The sequence below is a fragment of the Oryctolagus cuniculus genome, chromosome 1, assembly GCF_964237555.1.
Source record: "Oryctolagus cuniculus chromosome 1, mOryCun1.1, whole genome shotgun sequence".
Lineage (NCBI taxonomy): Eukaryota > Metazoa > Chordata > Mammalia > Lagomorpha > Leporidae > Oryctolagus > Oryctolagus cuniculus.
Genome location: NC_091432.1, coordinates 102,334,606 through 102,358,251, shown reverse-complemented (window position 1 = coordinate 102,358,251; position 23,646 = coordinate 102,334,606). Strand labels below are relative to the sequence as shown.

Below are 23,646 nucleotides of genomic sequence, written 5' to 3'. Positions count from 1 at the left end.
TTGTTCTAGTACTATTGGTTGAACTCTGTGATTAACACACAATTATTCTTAGGTGTTTAAATTTTAACTGAAAACATGTATCTTTTCTAACCACAATGGAATGAAGCTAGAAATTAACAGCATGAGAAACTTGAAAACATACAAACACATGAAAACTGAACAACATGTTCCTCAATGAACAGTGGGTCATAGAAGAAATCAAAAGCGAAATCAAAGGGATGGTGCCGTGGCATAGTGGGCCAAGCCTCTGCCTGTAGCACCGACATCCAGAGGGCACTGTTCTAGTCCCCAGTGTTCCTCTTCCAATCCAGCTCTTTGCTATGACCTGAGAAAGATGGCGTAAGTGCTGAGCTCCTGCACCTGTGTGGGAGACTCATAAGTAGCTCTAGGCTCCTGGGTTCAGATCAGCCCAACTCCAGCCATTGCAGCCATTTGGAGAGTGAACCAGTATGTGGAAGACCTTTCTCTCTGTCCTTCCTCTCTCTATAACTCTACCTCTCAAATAAATAAATTAAATCTTTTTCTAAAAAAAAGAGAAATCAAAAGATTCCCTGAAACAATGAAAATAAAAAACATCACACCTTATGGGATACAGCAAAAGCAGTGTTAAGAGGCAACTTTATAGCAGTAAGTATCCCATACAAAAATCATAAAGGTATCAAATAAATCATCTAACAATGTCTCTCAATATCTCAAGGATCTAGAAAAACAAGAATGAAATAAAAATTAGGGTTAAGAAACAAAGAAAAATTGAGAACAAGTAAAATAGAAAAATTTTAAAACTATACAAAAGAACGAAAGGTCAGTGGAATGCAGAGCTTGTTTTTTGAAAAAATAAAATTGATAAAGCATTAACCCAACCAACTAGAAAATAAGAGAAGGCCAAAATTAATAAATAAAGATATGAGAAAAAAGCAGATGCTACCACTGATTTGATAGAAAAACAAAGAATCGTTAGGACTTATTACAAACAGCTATATGCCAACAAATTGGAAAATACAAAAGAAATGGGTAGATTTCTAGACACCTACAATTTACTAAAATTGAGATTTGAAATCACAGACAATCTGAATTGAGCAATAATATTCCAAGTCTTAAGAGAAAAAAAGGTGTCAACCCCAAAATACTATAGCCCGCAAAGCTCTCATTTTTTTTTTCATTTTCAATTCTCTTTATATACAGAAGATCAATTCAGTATATTTTAAGTAAAGATTTCAACAGTTTGCACCCACATAGAAACACAAAGTGAAAAATACTGTTTGAGTACTAGTTATAGCATTAAATCACAATGTACCGCACATTTTCTCAAACTATTCAAAACAATTGAAAGGGGGGGAAAATCTTCAAAACTCCTTCTATGAGTCCAGCATCACCTTAATTCCAAAACCAGAAAAAGATACAACAAATACATATTTCTATAGACCAATATCCCTGATGAACATAGATGCAAAAACTTCAACAAAATACTAGCTAATCATATCCAACAACACATCAGAAAGATCATTTACCCAGACCAAAGGGGATTTATCCCTGATATAGGGGGATGGTTCAACATATGCAAATCAGTATATGTGATATGCCATATTAACAAACTGAAAAATAAAAACCATATAATTACATCAATGGATGCAGTGAAAGAATCTGATAAAATACAATAGCCTTTTGTGATAATAAAAAACAACTTAAGCAAACTGGTTATAGAAGAAACATTCCTTTACTCAATCAAGCCAATAGATAACAAACCCACAGCCAGCATCTTATTGAATGGGGATAAGCTAGAAACATTTCCACTAAAACCCAGATCCAAATACAGATGCAAATTTTCACCCTTATTATAAATATCATTCTGGAAGTCAAACCATTAGGAAAGAAAAACTCAAAGAGATACAAATTGTAAAGGAGGAAATCAAATTACCCATTTGAAAATCATATGATCCTATATATAGAAAAACAAAAAGACTGCACTCAGAGATTATTGGAACTCATTAGAGAGTGTGGCAAAATTTCAGCATATAAAATCAATATACGGGGCTGGCGCTGTGGCACAGTGGGTTAATGCCCTGGCCTGAAGCACTGGCATCCCCTGTGGGCACTGGTTCTAGTCCTAGCTGCTCCTCTTCCTATCCAGCTCACTGTTGTGGCCTGGGAAAGCAGTGGAGGATGGCCCAAGTCCTTGGGCCCCTGCACCTGCGTGGGAGACCCAGAAGAAGCTAATGACTCCTGGCTTCAGATCGGCGCAGCTCTGGCCATTACAGCCATTTGAGGAGTGAACCAACGGACAGAAGACCTCTCTCTCTGCCTCTCCTCTCTCTGTGTAACTCTGACTTTCAAATAAACAAATAAATCTTTAAAAATAAATAAATAAAATCGACATACTAAAATCAGTAGCCTGTGTATACACAGACAATGACATGGTTGAGAAAGAACTTGTAAGATCAGTCCCATTCACAATAGCTTTCAAAAATTTTGAATATCTTGGGATAAATTTAACCAAGGATGTAAAAGAGCTCTACAATGAAAATTGTCACATATTAAGGAAGGAAGTAGAAAAAGACACAGTAAAAATGGAAAAAATCTCCCATGTTCAAAGATTAGAAGAATTAGCATCATCAAAATGTCCATATTACGCAAAGAAATTTACAAATTCAATCAAATTCCAATAAAATTACCAAAGACATTCTTCTCAGATCTGGAAAAAATTACCCTAAAATTCAAGTGGAGTCACAAGAGACCCTGAATAGCTAAAGCAATCATAAACAATAAAAAATAAAGCTGGAGGCATTACAATACCCAATCTTAAGACTTATTGCAGGACAGTTATAATGAAAATAGCTTGGTACTGACACAAAAATAGATCATGTAGACCAATGGAACAGACTAGAGACCCCGGAAATTAATTCATGCATCTACAACCAACTAATTGTTGACAAATGAGCTAAAATCACTCCCTGGAGAAAGGACAGTATCTTTAAAAAATGGGACTGGGGAAATTTGATCTCTGTATGCAGAAGTATGAAATAAGACCCCTACCTTATACCCTACACAAAAATCAGTTCTCAGTGGGTCAGGGTTCTAAATCTTAGACCAGGAACCATCAAATTACTAGAGAAAAACACAGAGAAATGCTGCAAGACATTGGCATAGGTAACGAATTCTTAGATTAGACTCCAGAAGCACAGGAATGCAAAAATAGACAAATGATCTTACATCAAACTAAGAAGCATCTGCACAGCAATGGAAACTCTCAAAGAGACAGCCAACAGAATGGGAGAAAATATTTGCAAACTATACATCTGATACAGGATTAATACCCAGGATATATAAGGAGCTCAAGAAATTCAACAACAAAACAAGCAATCCAGTATAGAAATGGGCTAAAAATATGAACAGGCATTTTTCAAAAGATGACACACAAATGGCAACAGACACATGGAAAGATGCTCAGGATCACTAGCCATCAGAGAAATACAAATAAAAACCACATGTGGTTTCACTTCACTCCAGTTAGAATGGCTATCATCCAAAAATCAAAAAGTAACAAATGGGACCAGTGCAGTGGTGTACTAGGTTAATCCCCCGCCTGCAGCGCCGGCATCCCACATGGGCGCCAATTCTAGTCCCAGTTGCTCCTCTTCCAGTCCAGCTATCTGCTATGGCCTGGGAAAGCAGTAAAAGATGGCCCAAGTGCTTGGGCCCCTGCACCTGCATAGGAAACCAGGAAGAAGCACCTGGCTCCTGACTTCAGATCAGCACAGCTCCGGCCATTGTGGCCATCTGGGGAGTGAACCAACAGAAGGAAGACCTTTCTCTCTCTCTCTCTCACTGTCTGTAACTCACCTGTCAAATAAATAAATAAAATCTTAAAAAAAAAATAAAAAAACATTGGTGAGGATGTAGGGGAAAATATCCCAATACACTATTGGTGGGAATATAAATTTGTACAATCATTATGAAAGACAGTATGAAGATTCCTCAGAAATCTGAAAATAGATCTACAATATGGCCTAGCAATCGCATTCCTGGGTATTTACCCAAGGAACATGAATTCAGCTTATGAAAGAGTTATCTGTACCCCCACATTTATAACATCTCAATTCCTAACCGCTAAGATATAGAATCAGCCCAGATGTCCACCAGATGACTAGATAAAGAACTTATGGTATATATATATATATATATATATATATATACATACACACATGATGGAATACCACTCAGTTGTAAAAAAAAAATAAGAAATTCTGTCTTTCACAACAAAATGAATGAAACTGGAGACCATTATGTTTTGTAAAATAAGCAAGTCCCCAAAAGACAAATACCATGTTTTCCATGAAAAAACATATAATATATATGATAAAATTGACATTTTGAGATTTGATTATGGTGTATAACCCTTGTCCATATTCTTGGGAAATAGTGGTTTTTCTGCTTAGTACTTGTTGAATTCTTTATTTAGTGGAGGGTTAAGTTTGTGATTATAAAGGAAATTGAAAGTATTGTAAAAATTAAAAGAAAAATAGGAGGAGGAGGAAGGTGGAAGAGAGGGAAGCAGCATTATGCTCTTAAAACTGTATACATGAAATACATGAAATTTGTCCCCTTTATATAAATTTTTAAAAGTTAAAAAGTGATATATTTACACAATGAAATACTATTCACCCACGAAAAAGAATGAAATGCTATTTGAGACAACATGAACAAATGTGTTAACAAATTGTGTTAAGTGAAATAAACCAGACCCACAAAAGCAATCACCTCATGGCCTACTTTTTGTAGAATCTAAAAGCTGGTGATCTCATACAAGGCTCAGACAGTGGTTACCAGACACTGAGAGCATCAACAGGTATGAAGTTACAGTTAAGTAGGAGGAATGAGTTGGGGCATTCTATTGCAAAGTAGGATGACCATAGTTTACAATAAGATATTATGCAAGTAAGATTTTTGTGCACCATAATAAATTTATCTTTTATTTCCATTTGCTGTGCTCTTTCATAGGTAATGGTCTAAGCAAGTATTTCAAAGTAAGTACCTAAGAGGATTTTGATTGCTCTCACCACAGAGAAATAGCAAATGCATGAGTATGGAAACACTAACTACCCAGGTATGATCTATCTATAGTGTATATTTATATGCAACAAGAAAATATACTCCATAAATATATAGTTATAAAATATCACTAAAAAATAAGCATTCTGGAAATGTCCTTTAAATGATGAATGTTTAAACAAACTGTGGTACATCTGTACCATGGAATACTACTCCCTGATAAAAAGAAATGGATTCAAAATATGCCACAACTTGAATGAATCTCAAGGAAATTATGCTGACTGAAAACAAAATGCCCTCCTCAAAAGGGTACCCACTGCATGACTCCATTTATGTACCAACCATGAACTAGCCTAATTAGATGACAAACAGGTTACAGGTTACCAAGCAATGGGGATGGGGGATGGGTGTGACAATGAAGAGATGAACCAAGGCAAACTTGTGGGAATGGCACAGTTGAGTATCCTGATGATGATGGTGGTTACTAAAGGCCACACATGTGACAAAATTACATGGAGCACACACATGTGGATTAGTGCATGCAAACTAGTGAAATCTAAGTTCCATGAATTGGACCAATGTCAATTTATTGACTTTGATATTATGCTGATTCTATAAGATATTAACATTGGAAAAGATAGGATGAAGGGTACATGGGACTCTGATATGCCTTTCTTTGCAACTTCCTAGGAATTTCTAAAAATCAAAAGCTAAAAAATACACTCAAGAATGCATGATTACTTTATAAAAAGAAAAAAAAGTAACAAAAACTTCCAATGGCTTTCCATTTTTCACAGGACAAATACAAACTCCTTTGCGTAACACTCAAGACCCTGAACAATAAGGCTTTGCACTCTTTCCAGTCCTGAATCAGCTTGCTCTTTCAGACCCTTCATTCCTCAAATAACTATTGAGAGCTTGTGGAGGGCTAGGACATTGAAACTACAACAAGTGAGCTAAACAGGTAAGTCCCCTGCCCGCAGAATCTTACAGTCCAGGGGGAAAACAGTCAATTAGGCAACAATTTCTGTAAGGTGAGCCAAGCTCCACCTCTTAGGAAGTGCATACGGCTATCTCACCACTCTCTCATCAGTCCTTTTCCTTGCATTCTCTTTGCCTAAAAGTGCTCTTCCGTGTGCTAACCAATGTCCTCTCAACTCTTCCAGGAACTCCTCCCACATGCCTTCATTCGTCAATGCACACTGACGGAAGAGCTGCCCTATGCCAAGGCTTGTTCAGCTGGAGCATGGGGTTGCCACTGAGTGGCCCAGTAAGGTCTCTGCCCTCACGGTCAACAGCCAAACAGTAAAAATGGCAGCCACGATGCGAGAGCATCTCAACAGCTGATTTAGGCTGGGTGGGCTGGGAAGTGTTCACCGAGAAGGCAAATTTTAAATACCTAAATGACAAGAGCGAGCAGGGAAGAGGATTAGAGACAGAGGACAAAGCTGATTCAAAGTCCCAATGAGGGAAACGTGGGCTATTATGTGATCAGAAAAGTTAGTGTGGGGCAGCTGAGTGAGGCCAATAACGGGACAGGGAAGGTCAGAATGGCAGGCAGGAGTCAATTTTGAAGGTTTTTGCAAGACAGGATGGTGGATGTCAATTTCATTGAATTTGTAAGTAGCACCTTCTAAAACACTATTGCTTTTTAAATTCTCTATCTAAAACAGGGCAACCGAGTCGCAGAGAGTTGGCATGTGTTGGTTCACTCCACTGATGCCCACAATGGCTGTGGCTGTGCCAGGTTGAAGCAAGGAGCCAGGAACTCAATCCAGAACTCCTATGTGGGTAGCAGGTCACTTGAGCCTTCGCTGCTTTCCTCCAAGGGTGTGCATTAGTAGCGAGCATTGGGAGTGTAGAAAACCAGGCCTTCAGGTGTGGGATGTGGGCATTTTAACTAGCATCTTAGTCACCAGGCCTAATTCCCACCCCAATGAGTATAAATTTCATTCTATGGACAATGGCAAGGCTCTGGAGAGGCTTAAAAAGGGGGAGGAACATGTGTCAGAGTCAACCTTCTGACTGTTGTGTGGATAAAGAACTAAAAGGTGTGCGGAGTGAACGAGAGAAGGAGAGACCAGTCAGGAGGGGAGACACGCTGGTGCCTCCATGGTGTCTCCACAGGGCCTTGTGCTCCTGGCTGATGCCTCTCGTCTCCTGGGCTGGAGTTGTTTTTTGCGTGCTGCGTAACCAGGTGCTTGCTGTGTCGTTCTTTCTTGTCTCCCTCATGCTGGCCACTCAGTTGTTTCTTCAATAAAATGGGGTAGAATAGTTACATCCCGCGAGGGAAGGCAGGCAAATGTGCAGGCAGGCTCTACACAGCAAACGGCATCTGAAGTCAGCCACACAGATGGGAAACATGTGTGCAGGTGGGAATGAGGAAAGGAACAAAGACAGGAACACACCAAAGGGGGAGGGGCGGTGTAGTGATCAGCCTGGAGGAGTGGCTGGTGGACGGAAGCAGGAGAAAACAAGTTCAATAGATTAGAACTGCATGTTGTAATAAAGTTATGGCAAGCTCTTGAGGGCTGTACCAAGGAACTCATCTTTAATTTTGAAGACAAAGAGTTACTGGATGTTTGCAAGCAGGGCAATGATCCAACTTGAGTGCTACTGTAGAAAAATCAAACTGGAGGAGCTGGCACCATGGCATAGTGGGCTAAGCCTCTGCCTGTGGTGCCAACATCCCATACGGGCTCCAGTTCAAGTCCCAGCTGCTCCTCTTCTGATCCAGCTCTCTGCTATGACCTGGGAAAGCAGTAGAAAATGGCCCAAGTGCTTGGGCCCCTGCACCCACGTGGGAGACCCAGAAGAAGCTCCTAGCTTTGGGCCAGCCCAGCTCCAGCCATTGCTGCCATCTGGGGGAGTGAACCAGCGGACAGAAGACCTTTCTCTCTGTCTCTCCCTCTCTCTGTATCTCTACCTCTCAAATAAATAAATAAAAATCTTTTAAAAATAGAAAAAATCCAACTGGAAGCCAGTGGAATGGGGAGGCGTAAGAGATGAGAAAGATGGAGAAAGGAGCATGGTGGGAGCAGTGGCAGGAGGCCCTGTGCACCTGCAGCAAGGCTACCCTCTGGAGGCCTCACCCGTGCCACCACGCAGGGCTTCTGTCAGCACAAGACTTCACAAGATCTCCACAGTCAATGCAGACCCTGCACGTAGGCCATGTCTGCTGCTGAAACAGAACACCTGATGTGGGGTAATTTACAAAGAACAGAAACTATCTTCTCACAGTTCAGGGGCTGGGAAAGCCACGCTTCAGGCAGCAGCATCTGCTGAACCTTCTTGCTGTCTCCTCCCGCGGTGGCAGAGCAGAGAGAAAAGCCAGCAAACCCGCGCCCTCACACCCTTTCATCAGGGCCCAAGCCCGCTCACAAGGGAGGAGCCCTGTGGAGGCAGTCACCTCTTTAGGGCCCCGCCTGTCATCACTAGCCCAGCAGCCCCGAAGCTTCCACACCTGAATTTGGAGGAGCTACCACCCCTCAAACCGCCACATTCCTGAACGCACAGAGCCATGCGGACCTATCATCCCATCTGGTTTCCAGACAGAACCTGAGCAATGTGGAAGGGGCTATGAAAGAAGCAATGTGTGCCAGAGGCAGACCCAGGGCCTGGGAAGCCCCCAGAGCAGGCGAGCAGAAACGCAGGATTTATTCTTCCGTTTGCATTTCCTTCCAGGAGTGCCAATGTGTTTTCTTCTCTTGGTCCCGTTTGCCACGATTCCTAGCTCATTATGCTGGACTGGGTTACTGGTTGAGATGCTTTCTCTGAATGTTTCCAGCTGTTCTGTTCCCTGCCTTCTACTTATGTGCACTTTCTTTCTGCCATGATGCTATTCCAGCACCTGCTGTGAACACAACTCTGAGTTGGCTTCTTCCTGCCCTGCCCAGCCCAGCCCACCATGTTCCACGCCCACCCTTTTCTATCTACACTTTACTAGCCTCAGCAAGAAAGGAGCCAATATTTATTCAGCACTTATTACAGATAAGGCACTGTGCTAAACCACTTAAATACCTAATATAATTTCTAAGGTTTATTAGTTAGCTATTTGAAAGGCAGAGTTACAAAGAGAAGAGGGGAAGAGGAGGGGAGGGGGAGAGGGAGGGGAGGGGAGAGGGAGGGGAGGGGAAGAGGGAGGGGAGGGATAGAGGGAGGGGAGGAAAGAGGGAGAGGCCGTGGCGGCCATTGGAGGGTGAACCAACGGCAAAAGGAAGACCTTTCTCTCTGCTCTCTCTCTCTCTCACTGTCCACTCTGCCTGTCAAAAAAAAAAAAAAAAAAGATGCCTGTGTCCCATATTGGAGTACCGATGTTGGCAGCTTCCTGCTAATGCAGACGCTGCGTGGCAGCAGTGATGGCTCACCATTTGGGCCCCTGCTACCCCTGTGTGAGGCCCAGACTGAGATCTAGTCATGATGGTAAATTTGCTTTAGCTTGCTTTGATAATGATATAAGTGTACTCCAAACAGTTCATGTAAAATAAAATAAAAGATAAGTTAATTTACATGCTTAATGTTTTGAAATCCATGCATATAAGTATCTTCAAAAAGCTCACAGAAAAATACATTTTATGAAAATACTGTGCATGGATTTCACATTTCTTGCAGCAAGTAAACTTCTCTTTTAATTCCATAGTCCAGTGACTTTTTGAGGACCCCTTATATTTTAGCTTATGGCTATACTCATACTACACTTATGGATGTTTAAGTCATTTCTAATGTTTTGTTATTAAATGCATCCTAGTATTTAGCTCATGTGCCACACAATAGACTTTATTTAGGGTATATACCTGGATACAGATTTCTGAGTTAAAGGGTGTGGGCATATCCATTTCCATTTCTAGATTTATTTGGATTTCATCTTCCAAATGGTCAGAGCAATTTACACTGCCAAAAGTGTCCCGCATTCTTACCACCACTTGCATTACCAAGATCAGAAGCAAATATGGCAAAATCTACAGAGTGGTCCATAGGTGTATTGCGTTATTTTGTTCTCCTTTACTTCTCCATACATTTGAAATATTTCATAATTAAAATAGTAATCAAAATAAAAATGTTTTTATTATTGTCTGCTTTTACCAGTGGCTTAGATGAAAACCTAGAATCCTCACTGATAGTGCCTGAAGATAAAATAAAGTTAATAAGGAATAAGATTTATGAAAGTTAAACACCCAAATTAAATATAACCTTGCTACAAATTGACCAAAGCAACAAAATTAAAGAGAAGCAGATTACAGGTTAAAAAATGAAATAGTATCTTCACACGCACAGGGTAGAAAGAGCTACCTTGCAACAGCTTTGACATAAAGAAGTAAGGGATGAAGTGAAGTAAGGATGGGTCTGGTTGACCTGAATCAGGCTATGAGCCATCAATGTGATGTTTGTTTGTAATAAAGAGGCTAATACCATCTGTACCAGTCAGGATTCCTTGGTTACAAACCACAGAAACTGATTTTGACTAACTTAAGCAGATTAAAAAAAAATGGATTTACTGGAAAACCATCTCTACTTAAAAAGTTGTCAATAGGTCTCAGAGCCAGAATGGGAAACAGACAAACACTTGAAGGAGTAGAAGCAGAAGGAAGGAGAGAGCTGGTAGTAGGAGTGGCAGGCTTCCGCTACCACTGTAAACAGAAGTAGGTCCAGGGTGAGAGAAACCTGCCTGATTCTCACTGGGATCGGAGCGAGCCAGGCCACAGTCAAAGCTCTCAGTGCCTGCCTTGCTCTTTAAAGGAATATGCACCATTCAAAATGTGACATGTTTAGAAGAGACACTTGTGGGGGATCCTGACTTTCATAGGGTCAGTCTGAAAGCCACTGCCAAGGGGAATGGTTGAAGAGACCTGCCTCTTGTTACCCCACAGAGTAGGACTAAGGGCCAAGAGTTCAAGTTTCAAGAAGACAGAGTTGTGATCAAGATGAACAAGGATTTCCAATAAATAGATCTATTCCACAATAGACGTTCCATGGTTTTCATCTTGTTGCACACTGCAACTGCTCAAGGAAAGAGTAAATTCCCTTCCATGGGATAAAATGTAGGTAATCTTTACGTTAATAGGAAATAGATTGGATAACCCATAGAATCTTTAAATCTTTGAATCTTGATTTATTTCCCACAAATAAGCTTTCCTGTATAGTCATTCTCTACCCTCTGCTTGCCCTCTATTGGCTTAATTAGACAAGCTTTTTGAGTTGCTATATGGATATAAGATTATAGATGTAAAATCATCTATGACCATATCCTTTAAAATATTTAGTATCATCCCTCAGAACTAGATTATATTCCTTTTTCCTGTTATAAGTATCATAATTACACCATATAAAGTTTGGGGGAAACAAGACAGGAAATGAGAACAGAGCATATATAATCTCAACACAAAACTGTGATCATTAGAAAGTTTTCTTCCAGGTTTTAAATGACTTACAATTTTTTTCCTATGGTTTCTAATGATGGGAAAGATGCCATACTCTTAATGTGTTTAATAAACATAGGAAAGTATAAAAAGAAGATTACCTAAGAAGTCATCATCTGGAAGATCTTGGGGCCCATCCTTTGAGATGTTGCTCTATGCATAAATATGCACATGGTGTATTTTAACATTTTATGTCAATGGCATTACCATAAATGTGTGACTGGGGACCCTTCTATTACTCTGTGGTGTGTCATGGAACTCCTCTTATACCAGTGAGTACATAAATATTGCCTTCTTTTTTAATGATACCATAGCATACTTAAATGAGTCTTTCATAATTTAACTAATATACTATTGATGAGCATTTTCAACATTTAGGTTGTATCTAAATTTTCACTCTTTGAGCAGTTAAACATCCATACATCTCCATCTTTGTGTATTTCTTCAGGCTGTATTTTTCTCAAAGTAATTCTAAGAGAATACCAAACCAAAGCAGGTAACAGTACTAAGCTGGATAAAAGAATTGTTCTGGGGCCAGAATTGTGGTATAGTGGGTTAAGCCACTGCCTGCAACACCAACATCCCATATGGGGCCCCTGTTTGTGTCTTATCAGCTACACTTCCAAACCAGCTTCCTGCTAATGGCCTGGGAAAAGCAGAAGATGGCCCAAGTACTGTGTCCCTGCCACTTACATGGGAGACCTGGATGAAGATCCTGGCTCTTAGCTTTGGCCTCACTCAGTTCACTTGGGGAGTGAACCAGCAGATAAAAGACCTCTCTCTGGCTCTTCCTCTCTCTCTCTCAAACTCTAATTTTCAAATAAATAAATAAATCTTTAAAACAAAACAAAACAAAAAAGACTTAGCCCCTGGCCAGGCCACAGCCCAAGCTTGCCCACCATGGAGGGAGGGACAGTCGTGCGCCACCATTGCTAACTGCTACCACCCAGCAGCACTCCATGGGATACCTGTGTCTATAGCAGCTGGTACTGTGAAGAAAATATTTAGAAGCTCTGTGAACACATCAAGAACCCTGACCATCTTCACATTTAATGAGACAAAGATGCTACCGATCCAGAAACAACAGGCAAGACCTGGGAATGGACCCATGACCTGGGATTACCATGCTTTTTTAGCTAATGTTTCAAGTGGAGGACAGAGCTTCACCTAGGATCTCGATACTGTCTTTCCCTTTCCCTGTCCCTTTGACAGTTCCGTAGAAGATGCCTGTAAGTATGATGACAACATTTACCCATAATTCAGGGGGAAATTTAGAGTGATCCACACAAATTCATTGCTTCTGACATGTGTGCACATGAAAATCTCTAGTGGGAACTGGAGAGAGCTGCCTCCGCCCACACCCAGCATTGAGACTGGAGATTCCAAAATGAACCTTAATGATTTCATCAGTGTGGACCCTAAGATGGGATGGGGAGCTGTCTACATGCTATCTGAATTTGCACAGTGGTTTGGAAATAAAAACTACTGCACTTAACATCAGGACATGCAACTGTAGAAAAATTTAGGACATGGAGAAGCCATCCTTTCATTTAGGACATGAACAGTGCAGTATAGTTTGGCCTGGAATTATGTTTTCTGTTTCAATTCAGTTGAGTGGAAATATGAATGAACATAAGTATAAATCAAGTAAAAACTTTCCAGATATGTCAAGTTGAAACTTGATTTAGTGTCTAATTGCTGATACGTTCCTGTGGCTCATGTGTTAGACATGTGTTGACTTATGCCAGTGATTGCTCCTGTTGGGATAAAGGTGTGGTCTTACAGCCAGGTCCTCCTGCTGTTCTGGATGTCTACAGTGTCCCCCTGGCTACACAGGAAGCTTCTTGAGGGGAGGGCTGTGGATCATTGCTCTGCTCTGCAAATCTCTGATACCTGGACAAGGTGCCCATAAAATGTTTTCTTGTGACCATGATATTGCTTGAAAAGGGATAATATGGTGAGGTGAATCAATACTAAGCATTAGTTTTGGGGACTATGATGTTGTTAAGAAAACTGTATTCCTCTCAGGCTCAAGTGTTATTTGGTCTATTTATGGCTTTGAATAAAATTGATTTAGAATTTTTTAAGAAAAGACAGCTGGCTAACTCCAGCTGTCAAAGTAACCAGGGTATATTAGAGTACTTCAAAATGTTCGTGAAAAGTAGAATTAAAAATTCTGGTTCCGTGTTTATTGAAGCACTATTCACAATAGCTGATGGAAACAATGTAAATGTTCATCTGCTAATGAGTGGACAAAGAAAATGAGGTACATACACACAGTGGAATACTAGCCATTAGAAGGGATGAGATGCTGTCATTTGCAAAAGCATGAATATAAATGGAGGTCATCATGTTAAGTGAAATAAACCAAAAGAGAAGTACCTCATGATCTCACTCATATGTGCAGTCAAAAAAAATAAACAAAGATGATCTCATAGAAGTTAAGAGTATAATGGCGATTACCAGAGACTGTTGAGGGAAGGGGCTAGGAAAAATGGGGAAAGGTTGACTAACAGGTACTAAGGTGTAACTACACAGGGGTCAGAAGTTCTGTGATTCTATTGCACCGTACAGTAACTATAACATATTGTAGTATATTTTTCTATTTAAAAAAAAATCTAGAGATAGGATTTGAGATGTTTTCACCATAAAGAAACTTAAAGGTCCAGTCCAGTGACCTTTATCATGCAAATAAGTCCCAATTACTCTGACTCTGATCACGTAAATAAAGTAGAACTGCCTTTCATTCAAAAAGAAAGAAAGAAAGAAAGAAAGAAAGAAAGAAAGAAAGAAAGAAAGAAAGAAAGAAAGAAAGAAAGAAAGAAAGATTGGTTAAATGGGGGTGTTGTGGCACACAGGTTAGTACACATACATCCCATATCTTGGGGTTCCTGGGTATGAGTCCTTCTCCATTTCCCATCTAACTTCCTCCTAATGTGCATGCTTGGAAGCAGCAAGTGATGCCTCAAGTACTGGATCCCTACAACCCACAGGGAAGACCTAGACTGAGTCCCAGCTCCCATCTTCTGCCTAGCCTAAACCCGAATATTGCAGGCATTTGGGAAGTGAACTAGCAGATAAAAACAAATAAAATATCTTTTATATCTTTTATTATTTGAAAAGCATATAAGTAAAACCTTACAAAGAATGTTCGGTATTTCCGCCAGATGGACATTGTACAATATATGGATAAACATCACATGGTATACCACAAATATATACTTTTTTTTTTTCAGTTGAAGCTTTTTTTAAGATTTATTCATTGGGCCGGCGCCGCGGCTCACTAGGCTAATCCTCCGCCTAGCGGCGCCAGCACACCGGGTTCTAGTCCCGGTCAGGGCGCCGGATTCTGTCCCGGTTGCCCCTCTTCCAGGCCAGCTCTCTGCTGTGGCCAGGGAGTGCAGTGGAGGATGGCCCAAGTGCTTGGGCCCTGCACCCCATGGGAGACCAGGAAAAGCACCTGGCTCCTGGCTTCTGCCATCGGATCAGCGCGGTGCGCCAGCCTCAGCGCGCCGGCCGCGGCGGCCATTGGAGGGTGAACCAACGGCAAAGGAAGACCTTTCTCTCTGTCTCTCTCTCTCACTGTCCGCTCTGCCTGTCAAAAAAATAAAAATAAAAAAAAAGATTTATTCATTCGAGAGGCAGAGCTATGGGTGGGGGGAAGCAGGGAAGGAGATGGAAGAGAGAGATATTTCATCCATTGGTTCACTCTCCAAATGGCCGTGACAGCCAGGGCTGAGTCAGGCCAAAACCAGGAGTTTCTTCCAGGTCTCCCATGGGGGTGCAGGGGGTCCAAGGACTTGGGCCATCTTCCACTGCTTTCTCAGGCCATTAGCAGGAAGCTTAATTGGAAGTAGAACAGCCAGGACCCGAACCAGAGCCCATATGGGATGCTGGCACTGCAGGTAGAGGCTTAACCTTCTATGCCACAGTGCTGGGCCCATGTTGAAACTTTTTTAAAATAAAAAGCTTTGAAATTCATGCATAGTTTTTTTTATGATACACATTTTCCATGAATTCTTGAAGACCACTTTTATTATAGGTTTGAGCAGAGAAACTGTCCCCTCACTGGTGGAATTTCTAGTCAATAAATAGGTTCTAGTGCACTCCTAAAAATGTTTCTGGTCTACCTTTGACAGAAGCTCCCAGAACTCCCCACTTGTTATCCAAAGTGCTAAAGTACCCCTCTCCCAGCCCCGGCAACCAAGGCACTGCCTCTCCCCTCGCCCACTGCATCCTGTTTCTAGCCCTTCTCACCCTGCCCAGAAGCTGTTGATGCCATGCTGGCTCTCTTCTTTAAAGTGAGGAAGAAGAAATCCGCCTTCTACCCTTCAAACCAGCTTCTCTACATCCAAATTGCAGAGCAAGCTCACACCTTATAGTGCTAGCCCAGGTCAGCACATCTGCCTTCCAGGAATTCACAAGTCACAAGCAACCCCAGACTTGAAGAATTCTGGTTACAAAGCAGAGCTCACTGACACAGAGACTGGATTTTAAAGTCAGCTCAGAAAGCAAAACATCAAGGCAGAGCCTGCTGCTGGCCTCCTCAACCCTCACACTCATCCCACACTAAGAGAACCCCAATTCTATTCTGGATCACTGCATGTTCAGCTAAAGGATCCTATTTTCCAGGCTCCCTGGAGGCGGCCGATGATCCAGAATCATTGGGGTGGGGTGGGACGGGGCTACGCAGAAGGCACTGTAAAGGGGTTTACTCTACTGGTGTGGTTGCATGTTTGTTCCTTTCTCCTGTCTTGCCTAGAATAGGGGCTGTAAGATGTTCCTGTCATCACCTTGGATTGTGAGGTAACTCTGAGTTGGAAAACATAAGCCAGTAAGAGTAAAACCAAGACAGGCACAGCCTGGATCTCTGTTGTCCATGGGGTCCCCAGCCCTCAACCACTTTTAATGCTGCACAGTTCTTTGTTGGAAAGAAATCAATCTTCATCATGCTTAATTAGTTGAATTTTATTCTATAGGCATCTAACACTAAACTTGAACAACCAAAAATGATTAAAAATCCTTTTTCAAAATTCCACAGGACACCACTGTGTGAAGACTTGTCTCTCAAGCAGTCCAACACTCCTTTCAACAAAGTGACAAAATACTCAGTGCAACATTCATAAAACCGAGACAAAAAAAAAAAAAAAAAAAAAAAAAAACACTGAGACCTAATAAAGACCACATTATTTTTTTTTAATTTATTTTATTTATTTTTTTGACAGGCAGAGTGGACAGTGAGAGAGAGAGACAGAGAGAAAGGTCTTCCTTTGCCGTTGGTTCACCCTCCAATGGCCGCCGCGGCCGGCGCGCTGAGGCTGGCGCACCGCGCTGATCCGATGGCAGAAGCCGGGAGCCAGGTGCTTTTCCTGGTCTCCCATGGGGTGCAGGGCCCAAGCACTTGGGCCATCCTCCACTGCACTCCCTGGCCACAGCAGAGAGCTGGCCTGGAAGAGGGGCAACCGGGACAGAATCCGGCGCCCTGACCGGGACTAGAACCCAGTGTGCCGGCACCGCAAGGCAGAGGATTAGCCTAGTGAGCCGCGGCACTGGCCAAAGACCACATTCTAATTTCCCATTTATTCTCTAGAGCTGTTACTGTTGGGTGGGTTGGCAGGGAGAATGGTCCAGATCCTTTAAGTGTGTTTTTGTGCATGTTTTCACATCTTTCCTGCCTCTTTCTTATAAAAAGTTATTGAATTAGATAATTAAATGTGTTTGCTGAAATTTCAGTGTTTTTTAAAAATTGTTTAGTCATTAAATTAGTGATTTTTTAAAATTATCTGACAAGTATCTTCTGAATAACTGTTCTTTACAGGAACTCGGCAGCCTTCTCCTTCCAATACAACACGTTCCATGGGTCTAATTCCCAGGTGCTCATTTTGGAGGCCTCGCCACAGGATTACCTGGGAAAGGACCAAAACTCCCTCCCAGTCAAGTCGTCTAAAAGGCCACTGTGGGGCCAGAGCTGTGGCTTAGCCAGTAAAGCTACTGCCTGTAGTGCTGGCATCCCCCATGGGTGCCAGTCCAAGTCTCAGCTGCTCCACTGCCAGTCCAGCTCTCTGCTGTGGCCTGGGAAAGCAGTGAAAGATGGCCCAAGTCCTTGGTCCCCTGCACCCACGTGGGAGACCCTAAGAAGCTCCTGGCTCCTGGCTTAGAATTGGCATAGCTCTGACCACTGCAGCCATTTAGGGAGTGACCCAGGTAAACCAGTGGATGGATAAATTCTCCCTCTCTATTTCTCTGTGTCTGTAACTCTGCCTTTGAAGTATACAAATAAATCTTTCAAAAAAAAAAAAAAGGTCATTGTGACAACACAAAATATCATCATACAAGCAATTCCCACCATCAAATCTAAGAGGTTCATTTAAAACCTTGGTCAGGACATGAGTTGGGAGGGGTGGAGAGAGGAGGAGAGAAGAAAGCAAAAAACAAGAGGAGCATACTGGCCAAAGTCCTTGTGTGGGCTGCTGCAACAGACCGGCCAGGAGACCTCACAGTGGTCCTGGGGCTAGATGTTCCTGGAGGCCCGTGGCAACCAAACACAGCTCTCTGACTTGACCTTTGCCTACAATATTGAAAATAATTGTGCTAAAGACTACTTTTTCCTAAGAGTCCATTATATGTTCATAGTGTTTTAGGTATCTTGTAAACATCATCTTTATTCTTCAAGACAAAACTAAAACTGAATTTACAGGTAAGGAAACCAAGTCAAGCCACAGTACACAAGCAGTTTCAAAGACTCCACTGTATCCGGTCACACGATCAACCCCACGCTGGTGGGGAGGAAAGTAAGTCGGCTCCACATGAGAGATTGCACAATGCGTGTGGATGGGTACTTCTGTTACAGGAGAACAGAGACTTGGCACATGACTCTGCCACACTTATCAAAATAACACCATGTGAAAGCCATCTCACTGGTCCCCACTGAAGAGACTGTTCGAACATGAGAGGGACCGCCCAGTATTGAGGTGATCTACAAATAATTCACATAGCTGAAAACACAAATGACCAAGTCTTCCTGCTAATCCCTGGGAGGTGAGAATGCTAGTATATACAGATAAGGGCATATTTTTGTTACTGTTGTTAATAAAAGTCAGTTTACTTCTTTATAGGGAGAAGAATATTGAAACTTCCAAGGCCTAAATACCTGACCAGCTATCTTGCCTTGGGTTACCTCCCGCAATCAAACATCTTGCTTTAACTTCCTGTTGCGGTGTACTCAATGGTACCAATAAACTGCAAGCTTCTTGAACATGCTGACTGAACACGCTTCCAAGTTCTGCTGTGAGGATCAAATGAAGATGCCAGGCCCAGCTTAAGCGCTCAATACAGAGAACTACGCGCTATTTTGATAAGAAGCCACTTTCCTACATGCAGCTGTAACCAGCACAACTTGCTGAATCCACCTTAGCACCACTTGCAGTGTTTACACCCGCTCCCCTCTGTGCCCAAGAGGGACTAAGAGGCCACAGGTGCAGTCCAGAAGGTGAGGGTTGGAGGTAGCTTCCAGAGGACGATGCCATCCATTATAGCTCCAGGAATCCCTAGGTTCTCCCTGACCTATGATAACTCAGAGAGCACCTAAAGGGTCATCTGTAGGAGTGAAATTGACACTTTGAGATGCAATGACTTTGAACAGCTCTTGCCTCAACTGTTAAACAGCAATTTGTTTTCATACTATTTGTTGAACTCTTTACTTAGTATGTATATAAAGTTAATTGAAACTAGCTCTTAGTAAAAAATAAGAATGGGAATAGGAAAAGAAGAGGAAGAAGGGTGGGAGTGTGGTGGGAGGCTGGATACAGTGGGAAGAATCACTGTTACTAAAGTTGTATTTATGAAATGCATGAAGTTTGCATTCCTTAAACAAAAGGTATCTGGGGGGAGGGGAAGCTCTAAGTATCAAAGTCAAACAAACAAACAAAAATGCCCAGAAATCACCAGCTCTCCAGAGATACGGAAAACGTGTTTCTCATACTCTTTAGACAAATTTTAATAAACATTGCTAGTTCCCAAGCCAAGAAAAGTGTTGAAGAGAGGAGAGGCCATTATGATGAAGGATGAACAAAGGGCAAACATTTCTTTGTGTTGGTCACAGGTTAAGGGGAATACCCGCTCTAACAGACCATCAACACCCTCAAAATAGCATGATGGTGGGGCAGTTGCTTAGGCTAGCATAAGACATCCACATTCCAACTGGCAGTACCTAGGTCTGATTCCCGACTCCCTGTCCTGATTCCAACTTACTGCCAGTGCAGACCCAGGAGACAGTGATGATGGCTCAAGCAATTGGATCCCTGCCACACACGGAAGACCTGGATTGTGTGGTTCCCAGCTTCAGCTGGGTCCCTGCCCAGTCACTGCATGTATTTGAGGAATGAACCAGCAGATGGAATCTGTCTGTGTGTGTGTGCACACGTGTGTGCGCTCAACAAAAGTAGGAAAGGGTGCTATAGGTGCCCAGATGAACATGTTCCTCAACTTCATTCATTCTCAATTATTCAGTATCAGCATACCTTTAGTACCTTATTTTCAGTAAATCTTTGTTAAATGTGTAAATAAATAAATATCTGATCTTTGGGGAGTCTGTATATTTTGGTCTAGCCCTGGTGACTATAAATTCTGGGCAATCTGTTCCTTCATTCGGGTTACTCGGTAAATACTTGCTGCCGAGATGGCGAAGCCTTGCTCAAGCAGCGTCCATTCTACCCTGTGCTAGTGACTACACAGCTGCCTCCCCAACACTCCTTTGGGTGGATTTCACCTACAGAGCCTGGAAGGGGCCCATGCAGCTTCACTCTGCCTTCCCATCCCTGCCTACCCCACACTTGGCCCAGGCTGCATCCCTAAATCATTTCCCTCTCTGGTCTCTTTGTCATGGGTGCCTGCCTCACCCCTACTCCCAACTCACAGTCTTCTCCCCACCTCCCCTCCAGGGAGAGAGATGCTGCGTTCTTCCCTGGAAGGGAGGCATCCACAGAGCCGACACGAATTGGCTGCCCTTTCTAAGAGCACTGAACATCTTGAAGATATTTGTAATTTGACTCACAACTGGAGGACATAATTCATTGCTTGCTGAATCAAAGTCTACCAGCTGCCAGGGGATTCCAGAGACCATCGGTGCAATACTTAAAAATAAAAACCAAGTGGAATAGTTTAATTTTCATCCTACCCTCCTACAAAGGGACATATACACTCACAACCAAGCCCTGGGCTCTTGCTCTTGGACAGAATAAACCATACGCCGCTTGCTGCCTCACCACACCCCTTGATCTCCAAGGGGAGATGGCTCAGCTCATATTTGAGACATATAGACTGTGCATGCAAATCAGGCAGGCTGCAAAGTTAACAGTAAAACACTGTCAGCTATAAGGGGCTTAAGGGATAGAGGGAACCCCAGCCAAGGAGAGGGATGCACTCTCGCTCCCCTAGGCAATTAATCATCTATATGTGCAAGGAGATGACCTCTGGGAAGATTACGTGAGTCTCTGCAGCTTGCCCAGCCTCTGCTTTCCAGCTGGGCCATGGTATCAGGCAGTTCAACCAGTCCCCCTCCCATGGCCAAACCTTGGAGGACAGGAAAAACACAGGTTGCTAATTGACAGGAGAGACTGTGAGGACCCAAAACATCCTCTCTGTGCATTCAGGGCTGGCAGGCACTGTCAGCACAGATGCTCTGGCCCTGACTGTCCCCGTGGTTCTACACACAGACACTGAGTGAAAGCAGATACCCAACCATATTCAAGGGATGGCTTTCAAGATCTGATTAAGTTCAATAATAAAAAGCTTTGCCATGTATTAAGGACTAACTGCGTGTTCCACGCCTTGCTAAATTCTCGGGATACAATCTAAGTGAATTGACATGGCAGCTTTTTGAGAAAGGGACTTTGCTTATCTCATTTTCACAGATGAGAAAATTGAGGCCCAGAGAGATTCAGTGATTTGCCCAAAGTTAAGTGATTGTTGAGTGACAGACATGGGATTTGAACTCAGTTCAGTCTGAGTTAGAAGCCGTTATATGAAAACACCAGACTGCTGCTTCTGCCTTGAAGCCGAAGGAAGTCTCGTGAGAAATAAAGTCTTTTCTGAACTGAGGATAAAGGAAATTTTCATTCCCTCAAACAAACTGTAGATGTCTCTGCTTCAGTAACAATGACTGTGGAAACAACTAGGACACAGATTTGTGACCCAACTATAGGAGCAACTAGTATATTCTTGCAATATGTTCTGGCTTTTATTTCTCTTCCCATTCCCAACTTCTTATCTTCCCACGCCTTCCTAATCCTGTGTGTATGTGTGTGTGTTTATTTTGGTGTGTGCATTCCAGAATCCACTGAAAATATTTTATAGAATTATATGGGAAAAATACAGAAAAAAAGAGATGAATAGATGATTAAATTGATGGACAGATGAACATGCAGAGATAGATGGATGAAGAAATGGGCACACAAATGATCAGACACACAGACAGATGCATGGACAAATAAATGGATAATGAAGTGAAGAGATACATGGGCAGACAGATCAACAGATGGACAGAGTGTACCCGATTCATGTAGAACCTGACTCTGACAATCCCCCACACCGGCCACCTGGACCCTCTGAGAATTAGAGCTGATCACAAGGTAACCCACCCCCTCTCTACATGAGGGCCTGGGTGGTCCTAGGAAGTCAGATCACCTTGCCCCTGTCACTAGGATTGGCTATTTCATGCCTGCTCAACAAGGAGGAGCCAGGTATGGCCAAATACAGACCCAGAACCACCACTCAAGTCCACTGCTCCATCAGGCCTTGCTCTGCTGCCCTGCACTGCAAGGAATCTCTATCCTCGCCACGTGACCAGTGCTACTGTACTGGTTTTCATCTTTTATGCATGGACTTTTACATCCCTCTCATCCCACCACTACCCCCAGCCAGGTGATAAGTATCCTTAGGGCAAAAAGGAAACCTCTCCCCTCTGTTTGAGGAGCACTTACTTCAATGCACTGTGATGATCTGACGGGAGAGGGTCCCACTGAGCCATCACAGAAGTAAGTGTCATTCATTGGCTTCTGCACTTCGGGAATTTCTTTAGCCTCTTGGAGATCCTGTCAGAAAATGTGTGCGATCCTCAATGACATCGTCCACAAATGGCAACGACTGAAAATGTCTTAGCCCCATCAGAAAGGCTACTTATTCAGTGTTTACTAGGCATATAATAACAGCTAATAATTAGAGAGTTCCTACTACTGATCTATGTGATTTAAACTCAATCTACATCAAAACACCAAAATGTAAGTTATACTGTTATCCACATACCACAAATGAGAGGATGTATGCTAAACAAGGTCAAAAAACTCAGTCAAGGTCACACTTCAGCAGAAGCCCGAGCCTGAGCTGCAATCTCCATCAGACTCTCAGCCTGTGGTCTCCACCTCCAAGCTATGGGGCCACTTCCAAGTGGTTCCAGTGGTGTAGCCCTCTTGACTCTGTGGAAAGTGGTTAGAGTTTTGTGGGCGTCTTCTGCCCGATTCTGACCACGTAATTCCTCCCTCTAATCAGACAAGCACAGCTGGGTTTCAGCACAGAGCAATGGCTGGCTCATGCCTCTCCATCCCATTAATGACCTGCCTATCTCTGCTTAACTTCCAAAACCAAGTGAAAAAGGGCACCTGAGCGGAAAGTCACAGCATGGGTTCAACCAGCTACTCAATGGCTTCGTGACTTAGCCCCCATCACATAACGTTGGCAAGCCTCAGTTTCCTCATGTGCAAACAACAACAGTAATATCTGCCTGGGATGCTACCCAAGGCTATTGTGAGAATCAGAGCCCAAGGGTGGAAGACAACTCACACAGCGAAAGGTGCTCCAGTTGGCTCTGCCGAAGCCCTTGGCAGCATTCCTGCATTAAGGCTCCCTCGGCAAATGCGATCTAATGAGGTGATTCAAACAGGCTTCCCAAAGGTATTACAGATCATTGCTAGGAAATGCTAAGTGGTATCCGAGAGTTCAACCAGCCCTAAAGGTTATGTTTGAGGCTTGTGAGTAAACCTCAGTTATTTCACTCTGGGCTCCTGTCCACTTGGCTGTGAGGCTAGAAATGCTTCAGGCTTTCTCTGTTCAGACTTGGTTTGACCACAGTCATATTAAATCTTAAATCATCCAGTGGTGATGGCAAAGAACAAGCTATGTCAGACCTTAG

The 23,646-nt window shown here is 42.6% G+C and overlaps 1 pseudogene; it reads left to right on the top strand.

Moving 5' to 3' along the window:
• Nucleotides 1-12,437: 12,437 nt before the first annotated feature.
• On the top strand, nt 12,438-12,957 carry LOC100352635 (protein N-terminal glutamine amidohydrolase pseudogene; annotated as a pseudogene).
• Nucleotides 12,958-23,646: the final 10,689 nt, after the last annotated feature.